Genomic DNA, 18,129 nt, shown 5'->3' with positions numbered 1-18,129 from the left:
TCTTTTTTCCCCCTCTGAATTCCCAGTGATAGAAGCAAACCAGAGCAAAGAAAGAGCTAGCCTAAGCCTCAGCTGAATCATGACACTTGCAAATAAACTTGTTCATTAATAGCATGCATTGTAGCCTAACTCTGCTAGCGTTGAGTATCAGTTGAACCATTGCTGAGATGAACTACATAGAGGCTGGGTTTTGTGCAGGAGACATTTTGTGGAGTCAGTCCAGCAAGACAAAAACTGTTTTCTAACTCTAAATGTCATGGCTAAGCAGTCTGAGAGAATAACCTTCCAGGTACTAAATGAATGTAGTTCCACTGAAGCAAAAGTTAGGAAATCAGCTAAATTTCTGCTCAGTACAATAGTAAGTTCAGTGCTTGCTTTTCCTTGTTCATCTGTTTCAGAAAGTTTTAATTTCAGTTTCAGCTATTCGTTTCTACAGAGGGAAGAGTAGGAACAAAGTTTGCTACACTGAATGAAGAAGGATTTAGAGAAGTGTCACAGTGTGCATGTTGCCTCTTCACTTAACACGAGCAATTATTTGACTGTATTTGACGTATCTGAAATATTCTAAGTGGTTTTGCTGTTACGTACAATATTTTACCTCCTGATTACAGGTTTCTGAATCATGTAGGAAAAATTATAGAGGCACAAAATTTAGAAAATAGTGATAAATAGTTTATATGCACCATCATGGAGATGTAATGATTTTCTGACATTGCTTTAAATGCTTGGGATGGGCAGTACTGACACAAAATAAATGGAAAACTATACAGGATTAGCTTTGTATACCCACTGGACACTTGTTCTGCTTAGCCATGAAGTTGATCACTATGTAGGTACTGTATCTCTTCCTATCAGAGCTGATTTATTAAATTTTTTGCTCATAAGTGCCTGCGCATCAAATCATAAATCACAGTAGTTTGTGTCTCTTCCACAGCCAAGCCAAGGTCCAAAGTACCAGGTCTGGATGACACTGACCTGCCAGAGCTGCTGTCAGGTATTGGTGTAATTTCAAAAAAAAGGCAACACTTGAGACATGAGCAAAGCCTTGATACCCTTGTAGTGCTTTTCCATCAATCACTTCAAAATTTTAATTGCCAAATGTTTGAAAATGAGAAATGATTGTGTTTGCACAGCCCACTGCAGCCAGTGCCTCTGCAGCAGGGTAAGTAGGAAGAGGCTGAGTATAAAAGTGCTTAGAATATGCACGAAAAGAGTGACAGCATTTAATGAACTAAAAACGTTGCCTCAAAATGCTGCTGAAATAGCACAGCTCATGTTTTCAGGGGTGGAGACAGAACTGAAGCACTACAAGGATACACTTCTAAAAAATGTTAGCAGTGTTTATAACTTCTTTCCATAACTCACTTGTCTGGCTAGAAATAAGAGTTTCTAAACACTTACTAAATGTTTATCATTTTCCTGGACTCACTGATTTGGTGGCACTTGTGTTCAGTAGCTGAATCATGCCTTTTCCTTCTTCCAGTGAGAGACCAAGAAACATGTCTTCTTGGTTTATGTAAGAGATCCTATTGCAAAAATATATAGCCTAGCTCAAATTGAAATAATAAGATTTATAAAAACATTGCTGACCATGATGATGTAGTGTGGCCTTCAAAATATAAGATGAGGATGATGATACTTTAAATAGTCTTTTAAAGTATAAGCAGGCAGCTAACAAACATTGTTTTGAAAGTATCAATTAATTAATTAATACACAAAACAGCACATATTCTATCCAAATTGGTTTCTTTGATTTCTACAGCTTTTGTATCCTTTTAGGAAAATGATCTCTAAAGAACAGTGTTTCTGGGGGGTGGAACAGTTTTGATGATATTAAGAAAACAGGAATTTCAATGGGAAAACCACACAAGCATGCGCTCACTGTCCTGTGCACACTTCAGTGTGCCTCTTAGGATCAACAGGTTACAGAGCGTACCTTGGCATTAAGGCTAGGTACTGTCTTAAAATCCTTATTGGAACCAAACCTGGAAACTGATGGGAATATTTAGGAAAGTCATACTGATGGAAAAACAACCTGAAGTATAAGAGAGACTTCCAGGAAGCAGAGAAGAGTCAGATTCGGTGATCATGAAATGAGGTCTGAGCTCTGTTTGTAATGAATATGTATCTGGTTCAAACCATAAGAGTTTTAAGATAAATTTTGCTCTGAGATCCTTTATCAAAATAAAATATTTTGTCTAGTTTCCAAAGCACTCCAGATACAACAGTGGACAGCCACTGACGTGCTGATAGATGGCTGCTGTGGTATCTATAACAGGGCATCTGTCACAAATATCCCGGGGCTGTTTCTCACCGCTGTTGTTTTAAAGATGACAGAACATGTTTTCATTCAGAAAGGTTGTCTATTTATATCCCCTGGACACAACTTCTTTCAGTGCTCCATGGAAGTTTTAACTGAACAGGAAGGAGGCCTTTGTAATCTGCAGGATGCTGTCCCCATTGAAATAACGTGTACAGACATCTCTGCCTGGGAAGGCATGGGAGGGCAAGGCTGAAGTTAGGGTTAACCCATAACCGTTGGTCCTGGTTTGTTTTTGAAACACGCTACCCAGATGATGTGTCATTGCCTGCAGGTTCATCTTGCACACACCACAGGTCAGACACCTGACTACTGTCACCGTAGGAAGCCGCTTATGAGTTATCTGGTTTTCAACTGAGCCTTAAGCTGACACAGACCTGTTCCTGACTTTTATTCTGCTGAAAATGTAAGGGAAAGACAACATGTTCCACAAGGAAAAAAAAGTTTATTTGTGTTTGGATATCTTTTCAATGACTTCAAAAAGGCCAGGATTTTTTGAGTGATCTCAGGGTATTAACATAACTTTCAGGCCATCCCTCTTTTTTATCCATTTCTATTATTTCCAGGCCCCGTACACCAGAAACAACAATATTACAAATTAATCCAAATGCAGCTATTTGTACCCTCACTTTCTGTTTCATCATAGTAAAGTTCTGCCTGAGGAAAATGATGGGCTTGCTCTTCCTTTAGCCCTCCCTGAAATTGCTACCTTAAGGCTATAGATTCACTGCAAGACACTTAACTCTTTATAAAGATACACCAAACGAAAATCTTACTAGGTATTAAAGCAGCAGGATAACTTCATTAAAACACTGCAGGGAAAGGTGCAAGGAGACCCTCACAGCTTTTGCTTTACTCCCAACAGTAATAACACTAAACAGACATCCGCAGCTTGTCCAATTAAAAAACAAGTAAATCAAAATGACCTGTCAAGACTCATTGAATTTCCCGCTGTTCACATCATTTTTTCCTGAATATAGATATATCAGAAGAGTTAAAGACATGCTATTAATGCCTATGACTGACTTATGTTCACTCATCTAATTATTTCTATGTGCTTCCTTGAGTAGTTGAAGAAGCAGTTAGCTAGTAGATTTCAGGAGTATCAAAGATGCAACTAAGAGCTAATGCAGTAGTACGCTCCTTCCTTCCCATGGAGACAAAGGCAATAAATATATACATATATATTGATAATCCAGTGATGTTTTCTGCAGAGTTGCTATATAATTCAGCCTTGAAACACCCTCTTTCACACACTATCATGGACCACAGACACTTCTGCAACAAGCTGAAGATCTGCAGTAAAAGACAGAAAGCTCTAGAAATCAATGTGCTATGGGCAGAAAGTAGGAGATACTGGAAGAATTGCCCCAAACTCACTTGCCCATGGAATAAACATAATTTAGCCTATGTTTTGAGTACCTTAGCTTCCAGATGCTCAAATCTTCTGACTGCTTAAACACTGAAACCTTGAGCTTCTTGTCTCCTCAGGGCTTAGGACTGCCATCAGGGAACAGACTCTGCTACTCCTCCATGTTGGGGAGCCTGGCGAGGTGAGGCAGGAGGCTTTGGGGATCAGAGGGAGATCAGAGGCTGGGCTCTGGCTCTGCCTCCTGTGGTGTGAAGATTCCATCCAGATGTCCAAACAGACACAGCAAACAAGCTCCAAAAAAACCTGGGTAGAAACAGTATGCTATGTGGGGAACTAATTAAAGGAAGGGGGCACTTCTTTGCAGAGACCGTATCTATTTTGCCCCTGTGGGTAGCGCTAATAGCCCTATCAGCCTCTTGTAAATGCTTGTTCTCTGTCTTTGGGTCTCCAGAAGAAGCTCACTCAGGAGGCTGAGCCCCTTTGTGCTGGGTGCTGTCTCTGTGGCAGTTTTCCCTACCTTTCTGTGCCTGCAGTTGAGGACTGGAATGAGACAGAAGAATGAAATGAAACTACTCACGGCCAGAAAGTGAAGAAATAGTCAATAAGATGGGCTCCACTGACTCCGAACACTGAATTTATGGCAAAAGCTCTGTTAAGGTAAACTTCAAAATGTAACAGTGTATGTAGTACATCTAACCTCCCTCAAAGCACGTGGAGTCTGTGGCTCATTCTTCACTATCCACAGGACAGCAGCTTTGCAATTTGGATTCAGGTAGTAGGTGCAGTAGTGTATGGAGTTATTCAGAATCAAAGTCAGTTCATCAGCCACTATAACGTGAGTGATGGCATTGCTGCAGTCGCTAGTGCTGTGTTCATTAACAGCAGCTGATAATCTGGCCCTTGGGGCTTGATTCAGACACAAATCTTTAATCAACTAAAAACCACATGAGAAGCTGCAGATGTATTTGTGGAAAGCCCATCAATAAGAACAGGAAGAAAGAGGTGAATTTTTTCATGTATTTTTAACAGCTACATTGTTTTTAATTTCTAATCTAACAGCAGTTAGACCCAGGATGTCTCTTCAGAGCAAGCTACACAAACCAGAGTCCCTGTCCTTATATACAGAAGCAATGCGGTGCAGCTGAGGAGTACGATGCCCATTATTATTCTCGATACGCTGCACTCTCATTACATTCCAAGGGAGCTGTCTGAGTCTATTGCAATGCTCAAAGTGTTCGCCACTGCGGACCAGGGGCTGGCTGAACTAAAAGCCAAATACGATGCTGGGGAATAGGTAAATGCAGAATGCAGATTCCTCTGGCATTCAGAAGGAAATTAAGTCACTTAATTTGATTTCCTGGTAAGAATCTCTCCACGGAGCAGTGTTGATGTGTGGTGGTGCCAGAGATCCTCCAGGAGCTCCCACAGTTTGGGAACGTTTTTAATCTGACTGTCTCATGGACAAGGATCAGAAGGAGTGATAGGACTTCCAGAGGGCAGTCCTACTGAGAAGGTGAAGTATGGGTGGGATTAAGGTGAAGGAAATCCCATTCTCTATGATCCCTACATGTGTTACTAGGAGAAGGACATCCCACCCGGCCTGGGCAGGAGGGAGCTGGGGCTTCTTGGGCGAGGTGGTGGTCCCAGGCAGAGCTGGCTGGTGCCCAGCAGCCAGGCTTTTTCCATCTTGTATAAGGACAGTTCAACCAAAGCTCAACATGAAGGCAACCTTTCTGAATAGGCTGTAATGTAATGTATCCCTACACAACACCACCAAAGATTGAGAGGTGCCACAGGCAGCTCTGAGCTGTGTCATACGTCTGTTAGCGATGCTACTGCAAATTTGTCTGGAAGATGCTGATGCTTGGGCAGATCCACAGACAAGCATTGATTTATGAACCCTTCCAGAAAGCAGCATCATTCAATGCATTTAATTAATAGATGTTCCCTCCTCATTTTGGCTGCTTAGCAAAAGGATGCGAGGGCTCTTTGCCTCCACTTACTGGGGACCTAGTCTGGAGCACTTTGTTTTCGGCTTAGCTCTGTGAGCGAGTGAGCTCAGCCTCTGGAAGGAACTGTAGCAAGGCTACATCTTTCAGACACGGAAAATCCCAGTGAAGAGCCATTCTTCTGCAGGCTTCATCACCAGAAGGGAACCTGTCCGTCACCCACCAAGATTGTTTGCCTAATGTATGCCAGAGAAACATGCTAGCTAATTTCTGCATCCAGTTGACAGGGCTGGAACTTGCTGGTCTTGACTGAAACACTCCCAGATGATTCAGTTGGACCATGCTCCTAAACACCAGCACTGATGCTGTTTGATTCTTGCCAGCCAGCTTTGCCTCACTATGACTTCCATGCATCATATCCTGGCCAGACCATGAGCTGGTGAACAGCTGAGTGGCTTTAAAAAACACCAGAACCATATCTGAGCACTTCATGTGGTGAAGGCAACAGGGTTAAAATGCTTGGGCTCAGTAGAGGAGAGGGAAAATATTGTGTGATGCATCCACCGTGTGACTTCAGCTTATTCTGGGTCATCTGGTACCAGAGCAGCATAGAGAAAAATGTTCTCTTGGACCTTAGGTAACAGAGGGTTCAGGCATTTGCTAAATGACGTGGAAGGCTTTCTCTTATGGAGCCTTTCACAGACACTAAGGCAAGAACTTAGAAGTCCTGTGCTAGGGTACAGAGTCCCATTTGCCTAGATCACCAGCTGAAATCTACCCACACAGCAGTGCCCCAAATTCTCTATTGCCTGATGGCTTTGGGATAGCCTGTAATAAAAGGTGTGCTTAAGTATGTAAGAATCGAAATTATCTTCACAATTGCCAGGTTAGCCATTTTGCTGTCAATTTATACAAAGTGGTAGCCTTAGGAAAAACTATGGTCCCGTGACTAACCACTCCCTTTCTAGTCCACTAGGCAAAGAGAGCTCTTCTGGGGCTGGGGAGTGTCACCAGAGACATCTGAGAGTCAGACCCTGGACCAACATGTTTATCCAATTTACTGCAAAGTTATTGATCTTGTGAGCAAGAGGCTGTATACAATCACTATTTCACCACAAGCTAGGAATTCACGCTTGGCTGATGCTCCCTTGGGTTTCAGTGGTTTTCTTAAGACAGAGTGATACATTTGCAAAATTCTTCAGAAAAGTCATCTTGGAAGAAGGGGGAGCTCAGCCATTAAGTATGCCAGGCATGAACCATGGCAGTGGGCACTCAAATATGAAGGCATTTCCTTTGCTAAAAAGACACAATTACCAGGTTGTGATATTTTGACACCAGCAGCACACAAGTTGTACAGTTGTGTGGCACTTCTGATTCTCCTGGCCTGTAAGTACAGTTTAATTGGTAGTTTGCTGAAACGATTTATTAAGGAGGATGTAAACTTGGTAATTGTGTTGCATAGCTGTGTAGACATAAGGAGGGGCACTCTTCGCAGGAGACCTATAGCTTTACAGTGCAAGAGTCCTGCCAAGATCAGCTGTTCCCCTCTCAGTTTTGTCCCTGCCCATGGCGGGGGGGGGGGGCAGGGCAGGGCTTGGAATTACATAACCTTTAAGATCTCTTCCAACCCAAACCATTCTATGATTCTATCAATACTTCATAGAAAAATGAGAAGAATTAGATTTTGAATCGCTAACCCTGGAGGTCTTCAAAAAACATGTAGATTTAGAGGTTACTAGCATGGTTTAATGGTGGACTTTAGTACTAGATTAAAGGTTGGACTAGATGATCTTAGAATCATTCGGGTTGGAAAAGACCTCTACAATAGCTCATTAGAAGTTAGAAAGGAAAAAAAAAATGTTTTGCTTCCAAGAGAGAGTTTTTCCCTTTTGCTTAAATAAAGAAGAAAAAATGACTCAATCTCACCAGATTTTCTATGCTATGCCATAGCTAACATCAGGGGAGGACCAAATTCAGTGCCCAGTTATTGGCAATAGTCTTTTGGGGCTTTAAAATTGATTCTTCAATCAGATATTAATTTGCATTGCAAGAAATTAAAATCTGCTGCCTGCAGATTTAAAGCATACAGCTGCACCAGTTACACTGAAGGCACAATTTCAAAGCAATCTATGCAGCTTAGAGAGCCTTTTTTTTTTCCCCAAACAGAAATAGACACTCTGCAAGGCAAGACACACTACTTCAGGCCCTGTACGCCAAAGGCACAGGGCCAGTGAGTGAGAAAGAGTTAACTATCCCTACAACACCATGGCTGGTGCTGCTTACAAGAGCTTTTATTTTGTTTACGTGCAGTGTGTTAGCTAGACACTTAAATAGATGTGTGCTGAGTATTCCAGCAGGCAACGTTTTGTTCCCGGTAAACAACACGTGCAAAGCAAGGATGCGAGCTATGAGGCAGAGCTCCGTTTAGAAGGCATCTCATTTAAGACAAGTGGCAATCTCACATAACATGCCAAGAACATCCAAATTGCCAGAGCACATTTTTCATTCCTGTACTGGAATCCTAATGCATAAAAAGAGTCTGTTGACAATTTCCATTTACATAAGTAAACATTTTTGATTGGCATTTCTCTAATGCTCTGGGAGATTACCCAGTCAATGTATATCTGCCGTTTCTATCTATCAAAACCCAGCTGACATAATTTTTCCTACTAAAATCAATGCAGACTTACAATAAAGTATCTAACAGGAACTTCATATTTCTTTCTGCAGCTGTGTGTCTCTTGGCATGAAAAGAGAGGGCAGCAATAAGACCTCTAGGGGAAATCCTGGCCTTACAGGGTTTTGTGTGCCCCTCTGTTAAGTCCAGACAGTAGTGCCATTTTGCACTCCCTGGGCTTCCCTGGATGGTGGGAGGACAGAAACATGCCGCAGGCTTAGCTCCTTTATATTCTTTTATATGGCTCTAACCCTGCCTGTTCTTGCAAATCAAGAACCACAAATCCAGTGCAGCATCCCAAATCTCTTCACTTTCTTAAAGAATCAAGGTCTCCCACAGAAGCTGCACCTTTTCCTTGCTATGCAATAAATACACAAGGCACTCCAGGAAGCGTGGTTCCTTACCTCTGGGTCCTTCCTTTCAACCCAGGCCCTACAGGTTCCCTACCCACCAGCTTCAGGTTTCACAACCCTTTGGACTAACCTTAAATACGGTTACCACACAGGCAAGGATTCCATGTCTCTCATTGCTTGCAGCTCCCCCGAGCCTCTGAACTGTCCTACAGGGTGAGCAATCTTATCAAGCCATCACTGGACACTTTGACGTCTCTTCTGAGAGGGACCCTTGCCCACTTTTATACCTAGATCTCTGCTACAGTTCATTGCATCTATATCAACCTTCTCTAGGCTCTTGCTTTTGGCAATGTAATCACTACTCAGCTGTCACTGCAAACTCCTTCCTATCCTTTAGCTTGATTTCACCTCCCTTTCTCCAGATGCAAGAAAAAAAAAAAAAAACACACCTGCTTCCATTTACATATAACAAAACATAAATGTCTGCCCTGACTCTAACCAGCAATGGTTTTCTATCAAAGTAACTCCTTAAATCCAGCTGCTAGATGCTGCAGGAACACAAGCAACCAGCAACTTTTTCCATTTGCTGGAGGATCAGCTCACTACATTTGTTGTGTTACCATGAATTACATAGCAGAAAATCCCTTTTAGCCCAGGTGCAGATGTAAGCTGTTGCCCTTTCTCCCACCCATTTCTGTCAATGAGCTATTGCACTGGTGAGGCCTCACCTCAAGTACTGCGTGCAATTTTGAACATCACAATGTAAGAAGGATGTATGACTGTTAGAGAGTGTCCAAAGGAGGGCTACAAAGATGTTGAAGGGTCTAGAGGGCAAGGAGTGCCTGAGGCCCCTTGGTTTGTTCAGCCCAGAGCAGAGCAGGCCGAGGGGAGGCCTCATGGCGGCCTGCAGCTCCCTCACGAGGGGAGCGGAGGGGCAGGCGCTGAGCTCTGCTCTCTGGGGACAGCGACAGGACCCGAGGGAACGGCATGGAGCTGGGACAGGGGAGGGTGGTTCTGCACCCAGAGGGTGGTTGGGCACTGGGACAGGCTCCCCAGGGCCGTGGTCACAGCACCGAGCCTGCTGGAGTTTAAGGAGTGTTTGGGACAATGCTCTCAGACATACGATCTGATTTTTGAGTGGTTCTGTGTAGAGCCAGGAGTTGGACTTGATGATCCTTGTGGGTCCCTTCCAGGTGAAGTGACTCTGCAAGAGAAATTTATTCACCCAGAAAGATGTGGAACACCCCAGGAAAAGAAGTATCTAAGATCAGCCCACCCCTTCTCCTACAGATCTTTTTCTTTAATATAGAGCTTCCTCTTTCTCTTGTTTGGAGAGACCTTTCTCTCCAAACAAATCTCTGCTCTGATTCAGGAATCAGGAAATGTCCCGATTTCCTGCTGAACATGACACACTCTCGGACAGGAACACTAGAACCAAACATCTTTTTCTTCCTAGTATCTGGAAAAGTGATCAGATTTTGTTTATTAAGTATAGGCCCTTCTAAGGAAATAAGCCACAACATTGAAAGACCCAAATAATTTATTCAAGCAAAGCTTGCAAAACAAATTAAAGAAGTATGAAGCTTTTTTCTGGAGCTGATATTGGATGCTTTGCAATAGTAGAGAAGTGTGCAATCAGCACAGACCACCAGGCAATAGCAATGTACCTCTGTATGTGCTTAGGTGAATAATACAGAGAAGTGGGTCCCAGTTCATAGAGGCTTAAATCATTGAATCATTGAACAGCCTGGGTTGGAAGCGACCTTAAAGGCCCTCTAGTTCCAACCTCCATGGGCAGGGACACCTTCTACTAGATCAGGTTGCACAAATATTGTTTTTAGTTTATTATTCTTCTTCAACCTGCACTAGAGACAGAAGGGATCAGCTTCGGCCCCCGCATCTGTAGCTGGTTTAAAAAAAGCTGTGACTTTTTTTTTTTTTTTGTCAGGGAGTAGGTTCTATGGAAGCTCCAGCTTTTGTATCAAAAGAGATTAGGACCATTTAGGGACTGTTCTCAGTTTTGTAGGCCATTGTCCACACTGTCATCAATTAGTTTGCAATAGCTATTCCAACCAGGTGAGAAAAAAATGCACGGAAGAAACTGGACAGATTATCTCTCTGCAAGCGAAGCAGTGGCCGCTATGAGACAGTTACTGCAGCTCTGTGCTAGTGTGAAGTCTTCCTTCTTAGGGAAACATCCAGTGGAGAAAATGTGACTGCTTTGTGCTCCATCTGTGCTGCCATGGGGGAACAGGCCAGAGAAGCTGGCTTTGGCTTTACAAGGGAAGAGGGAGATGTGAGAAGTGAGTGGCAGACAGGAAAAAGGCTGCTCACCCACTGCCGTTCTGAGGAGCAGAAGCCACATCCTGGCTGCATTGCTTGCACTCATTTTGGTGACCTCAGGACATGACCCAAAGCACAAGAAACCACATTAAGAAAATCCATCACAGTTGCTGATATCACTCACAGCAACATCCAAGAAGTGAAAAACATGAGGGAGAGCTGGCATGAGAGAGAGCCGTGCAGCTGTGAGTTACTTCACCCCGCCAAACTGTCCTTCAGCATTGACTGATTCAAGGTGGTCAGTGAGGCTGAGAGGAGAGAGAAAGCACTGCTTAAGATGGGCGGATGAAGGAGGTGTAGACTGCTATCTCATAAGCTGTATGACAGGGAATCTAGGGTGAATACCAGGAAAACTTTCCCAGTAGAGAAGTATGTAAGCATGTGCAGCAATGTCAATAAAGGCAAGGAGATAAACCCATAAAAAAGACTACTTCACTTTAACCAAAACTGGAGCTGTAATGCATTTACATTTTTAGTCATTTTGTAGGACTCCTCTGGTACACTGTCTTGCTTAAAATTATGCTATAGATCTCAGCTTTCTTAGCCAGCGTTTTTCTTTATATAGCTGGTATAAATAAAGATATGATGGTCACATTGGGTAGGGTAGGGGAGACATTCAGAAGCAACTTGAGCAACTGTCAGCCCCATTTATTTCCTATTCATTCTCTGCTGAAGGTGCAGAGCCGGGGAACATCAGAGAAGCCTGTCCACAAGGCTCTGCTCGAAGCACTCGTAACTTAATGGGGCCCAGGCATTTCAGGAGGACAAGTAACCCAGTGCATGGGTCTAGTACCTGTACAGAGGCTTCTCCCTTTGTTTTAGACTTACTGAAACCTAAGCAATTTGTCTCATTAATTGATAGCCCAGTAGTAGCTTATACCTTTCTAATGTTATATAAGTGGATTTAGAGAAAAGGCACTGCCATGAGCAAGTTTCTAATTAGGAAAAGAAATAAATAGAATTATGGAATTAAGGCAGAACCCCAGCTTGAGTGACCCAAATCCATTCCTTGTGCTGCAGTCCACTGCAGGCTATTAGAAAATGTTTTATTTTTATTTTTTTAAAGTTAATTCATCACTAAGATGGAACAACAAAGGTAAATTCCTTTGCTGGCTGGCAACCACACTCCCAAGTTGCTGGGCCCACCTAGTTTGACTATTGTAAGTGCAAAGGACGATGCTTTATTGAACTGGGTGCTCTGCCATGCAAGCAGCTGGACCCTCACTCACACAAGCACTGCTGAAATACGAACAATAATGCATACATTACCATTTCCTGACTTGTGCTGGGATCTTTCTGTCAGTCCAAACATGCAGACTGTCATTATTATTCATAGTTGGCTACTACTAATACTTACCTACTACAGTACTGGGTATAGGTGTCTAATTAACAGTGGCTTTCTTTGCAGAGACATCAAGTGTCCACAGTCTCCATGACCTGACCTCAGCAGGAGAAAAGAACACTCTATACTTCTCACAAATTAGGCCATATTTATCTAAATACTCAGCTGCAGATTTAAGTGCCTACATTTTAAAACATTGGTTTGTGAAAATAGCCATTTATGGTTCTCAAAGGAGCAATTTGGAATTTGATGAGGGAGTCTTAAGGTCTCCACGCACAATTCTGCCACTTACTGCAGAGTGGTTTCGATAGCATTTGAATCTCTGAAGGCATTTCGGTTTCCTTATCAGGTTAAAGAAGCTAAGCAGATATCCTGGGTTGTAGTGTTGCTGGTAGGAAACCTCACGTACTCAGTAAATCAATTTATACACGAACAAGAATCCATATTTATTCTTTATACATGCGGGTACTATCTCACTGCTATGTTATATAGTATAAAATCTGTGTCAGATGGAAACGGTGCACTGCCGATGACTGGTTTGATAGGATGCTAACTCTTTTTCTTTTGCAGAATTGAGCACTGGTCAGTTTTTTTGCTGGGCAGGGGATCTCTAGGATTTTTCCTTGCTGCAGTGAGACTACATGGATGAAGTAGGAAGAGCTCTCAGAGGTTTTCCTGCCTGGAAAGGAAGACTCTCAATTGCAGTATGCAGCTGAACGGACCCACCAAATGCAGGGGAACACCATGCTTCTGGCAGTTTGGATTCAAGACTAATCTTTGGCAGCTACTGGCATGCAGGAACCTGAACCATATGAGAAGGAATCCAGCAAAGCTCATTAATAAATTACCCTGTGTGATTGCCCAAAACACTGAGCACTTAGCTGAAGTAGCCTGAACCCTCATAGCCAACCACAAGGTACAATGAGTATAGAAACACACTTAAGGAAATAACTAATAATTATTTTGGGAAAGAGAGCTCCAACTTTGGGAGGAAAGCCAGAGTTTCCCCAGCAGCAGAGCCACTGTGTAACCACATTTGCTCAGGACCTATTTTACTCCTCTCATCTCTCTGAGTGTGGCAATGTAGGAAGGTAGGAAATGATTTTCCATATTCCCCAAGCCATAGCCATAGTAGAGTAAGCCTAGGTAGGGTAGTTGTGCCCTCCAGTAGGAGACAGGCATGTTGAAATACTACACCTGTAACAGCATCAGACCAAAATACTACTCTGCCATTGTCTGTTATGCTCATTTGTACCATGAGATAAAACTTGTTTCCTTTAGGGGCAGAAGAGGGTTCAAAGTTATTCGGAAGCTGATACTACCAGCACCTCACCTCACACCACCTGGTGCATGTTGTGCATGAGCGTTAGATGTGGGGGATGACAATTTACTAGACAGTGTCACTACAAACCTAAAATCCTGCCCTTTTCACCCTACAAACAGAGACCCAGAATAATTAAGACAGTGTTAATTTTATTGTACTCAGCATGGAAACCAGAAGATGTAAAACAGCAAAACATTAAATTCCTTAGGAAGTCAATCAGGTGGGTAACATTGCTTTATATCATTGTAAGACTTCTTCACATGCAAACTTCTGTTGGTATGTCTTGAATAAATGCTACAGTACATCTGGAAGCCTAAAACTAGCTTTACTTTGTACAGTACATTACATTCAGTCAGTATAACTATAAAAATAATAAAGCCACAATAATATTAGTCATCATTAGAAGCTCCAAAATTGGTTTTCTTCTTCTGCTGACTGATTTATGGCCATCATTTTTATGGTGCTTGCAACAGCCAGGAATTCAGAGGTCATCCACCCTCTCTCCCTTTAGCTCTGGGTACAAACTCCCATCACTTTCCAGTGTGCTACTGAGACCTTAACTTCAGGCTTGAGGCTTGATTTTATGTACCATTAACACTTGGATCTTTCTCTTCCCTGCTACTGAAACTCCTCAGGTCAGTGTCTAAACTTAGGTTTAATGTACTTAAAACTACGTATTGTGAACTGAGCTAGAGGATGTGTTTTGGGGAGAACCCTCTAACAGATGAATCAGCTAGATGAGCTACTGAGCTGCTAAGAAGCATCTCAAGAGTCTTGGATTCTGCAGCACACAACTGCTGGAGACTTTGCTGTCATTTATTTCTACTCCAGAGGTTGTCAGTCTCAGCAGAAACCTAACAAAACCTCAAGGTCTAGTACATCAAGAAGGACTTGGTTCATGTGATTCTGTCCCTAATGAGCTCATATGCTTGCTATCACCCATCTGCTATCAGTCTTTGTGCAGAAACCCATTTGTATATACTAAGTGTGGATATCCACACAGTTCTGGAGTCAGTGTGTATCTCTGTACATCCAGCCACTGTGCTTTCTGTTGACAGTCTAGACACAGAGGTTGGCCAACTCTTTTATTTTAGCGAGAGCAGTGGGATTTTTTTTAGAGACCAAATAAATATAAAATCCTTGTGTGTCTACTGAAGAATAATCTAAACTTGCCACAAAGTTGTAGAAAATGCTGAGCCTCCAGCATTCAGTCAGAAAGGGGAAAGGGAAAATATTTTAGAGTGTGAGTAATGCATGAGACCTGCACACATGTACAGCCCTTCTAAACATGTACAGCACATGTGCGCACACACAGGCTGACCTACAGCAAAATTCTTCCTAGAGGAAAAAATATTTCCTCTCTGTGTGTTTGGACTCCATCAGTTTCTTCGTTAAAAAAGCCCGAATGATGAAGGATAAGTTTCACATCAGAAAATATTCCTTGCCAGGATTTGATTCAAAATCCTTGTTATAAATACCGGGAAGGAAGAGCTGCTCAGAAAAGCACACAGCAGATAAATTAATAAATATCAGCACTTCAAAGATGAATGGTGTTCATTTCAGTTCAGATCAGTTCAGCTGTTATACTTCATTCTGTCTTCTAAATATCTATACTAACTCAGGTGAAATAATGAAATTTAGGCCCCTAAGAGAACATTTCAGCCATTTTAATGTACAGAAACAGACCTTCAGGCTCATGGGCCACTGTAGCATCCCGCAATTCCAGAGATATTTGGTAGTGTGCAGCATTTGGATAGGAATCTATCTGCATACCTTTGGGATGACTGTGAAAACACTGACCACTCATAGAAGCATCACACAGTGACTAAAAAAAATAAATGAGCAAAGTCTGAGATGCTACTAAAACAGGAAAAAAAAAAAAAAAAAAAAGGTTACAAGAGGCTTTGTATTACTCCAGGCCATGGAGCTTGATGAACAGTTCTCTCATTCAGAGCCACCATCTCCATAAGCTGCCTGTGAAAGGTTTACTCTTCCTTGGTAACCTTCTGCATTCATTTTTAAAAGGTGTAAAGAGATAGCCATGGAATAAGGCAATGGAAAATCAGCCTAATAAACTAATACAAATTTTACTTTTATGTTTATACAAACTGCGCTACGTAATAAAATGCTGATGTGGTAGATTCCACCAAATTTCCAAACTGAAAACCAATAGCATCACAAAGGAATCTCCCTTCAACTTCAACACTAGTTTTCATTTGCATTTCCGCTTCCAACTTTAACATTTCAAAGCAGTCATGACTTTCAAGACAAAACTTAGCATTATCTTTAGAGCATATATTCACTTTTTCTGAATCCCTTGAAGGTACTTCTCCAAACAGTGCATTTTACAAGCTCTTATGCGACAGTAGTGGTAATAAACTGAGGCTGTTCACCTACTGGTATCACCAGCTAGTTTATCAGATCGGTTTTGTTGAATTGTATTTGGATATATCTATGCACACCAGCAAAATATACAGCCTTCAGAAATGTTCATTTTCCTAAAAAACATGGGTCACCAAGAACATGAAAAATGTGTGAGGTCAGAATGAACAAATGGGGACAACTGCAAAAATTTCGTAAAACAGTGGCTTTATGGACATAGGAATAGAAATATCCTCATGAAGAACCTATATCACCTACGTTTTGTTTTTCATTTGGTCCTTTCTTCCTCATTTTTCTCAGCAATTCTTTCCTATGCTTTCAAAGGGAGGTTTCCTACATCTGAAATAGGGAAGACAGGTATTTTCCTCCTTGTCTCCAGATCTTTCCTCACTTTTTGTTTTTTATTTTTTTTATTTTTTTCTGAGCCCACATGAAATCTGGGGCCATGCTGCAAACTGCCTGCAACAAGTCTCTCCTTCAATTCATATTGGAAACATTGAAATATAGATTTGCATTCCTATTAACTGTTCTGGTTTTGGTCCTGGCCACACCAATCTCCCCAGAAGATGCACTGACAGAGTTTCTCTGACAATAAGCTTGTTTCCACAATTTCTCATCTTCCACCAAACTGAATTTTGATTTTTTGAAGCTTCCAACACACCGAGTTACTTCAGCTGTCCGGGCTGCAACACAGTTCCTTTGTTTTTATTTTTCCTCGAACAGATTTACTCTTGGGAATGACAAAGTAACTTCTGTTTTGAGCCCTCTTTTTATTATCCCAAATTGATTTCCTGGGTTGTTAACCATTGAACCAACACTCTGTGGTGCTGACTCACAGGGCAGGGAAAAAGAAGAGGATGAAGGCACATGGATCACCTCCCCCTGTCCTCTGCCATACAGTAACTTCTATTTTTGACACTGATGAGAACAGTCTTTCTTGGCTGCTAAAGAACTATTCACACACATATTTGCTAATTGCTACCCAAAACATGTTTTCCTTCTGGTGAAACATGCATCATCCCTCCGAGGATTCACATAAATCGTCTAAACATTGTATGCACGAGAAAGCACAAATTTCCAGTGGAAAGCTAGCAGGTTGCCTACAGTCTGCACTAACAGGGCAAAGTGAAAAAATAAAATATTTCACATGAGGTGTGCTGGTGATTACTGACTCATTTTTTGTGTGTTTTTGGCACAATATTGCTTGGCTGTGAATGCACACCTGCAGGAGCTCTGTGCCCACAAGACCTTGTTGCTGACGTGTTGCAGGTTGTCTGTGCGTGAGTATTTTCACAGAACACAAAACCACAACACTCTGCTGAGCACCGTGGTGTATCCAGCTATGCCCATGCAGTTATTTAGATGCATCCAGTTGGTAATCTACCCACCAGTGTTTTGCTGTACATCAGTATTGGTGAAATTTCCCTGGAAGAAAGGTTGGTGGGAGTGGACCAGCTGGTGCAGACTTGCAGCTGGGAGCAGCTGCAGGGTACCTGGAGATCTCTGGTTCCTCGTGAAGAAGTGTTAATTGCAGTGCTCACTCATTGCTAAGTCCAGTTTGGCCTCCATAAAGCCATTCATACCCATATTGTAGAAACATTTAGGAGCGCTTGAGCTAAAGGATAAAGTTCATGGAAATTGCTGAGTGCATGATATCCATTTATTCTCCTCGGGAAGAATATGACAATCCATTTATATATTCAGACCAGACACATTTGTAAAGGGACAATTCAGAGCAAGCTGGCAATGAGGAGGGCAGTGGAGGGAGGGATGAGAGCCAAGAGTCAAGGGACACGGTTTCACAGGAGGACAGGCTGGGCAGCAGCTAAAGAGGGAGCTGGCAGAAGGGAGGTGAAGGTGTAGGAAGGAGCTGCGCAAAGCCTTGGACCTGGACAGGAGACAGCAAACACCACAGAAAACTCTGGGAACCTCTTCATGGTTGACACAGACACAACGTGGTAAGAGACACCGAACTTGTCAACTAACCTTACCTAATGATGCTGCCGATATTAATCCCACACAAAATTTCACAGGAAACTCACATCTCAGACACTGCTAGGAAGGTAA

Source organism: Anser anser (assembly GCF_964211835.1).
Source record: "Anser anser genome assembly, chromosome: 4".
Taxonomy (NCBI): domain Eukaryota; kingdom Metazoa; phylum Chordata; class Aves; order Anseriformes; family Anatidae; genus Anser; species Anser anser.
The sequence above is the reverse complement of the archived record's forward strand: the minus strand, read 5'-3'. Positions refer to the sequence as shown.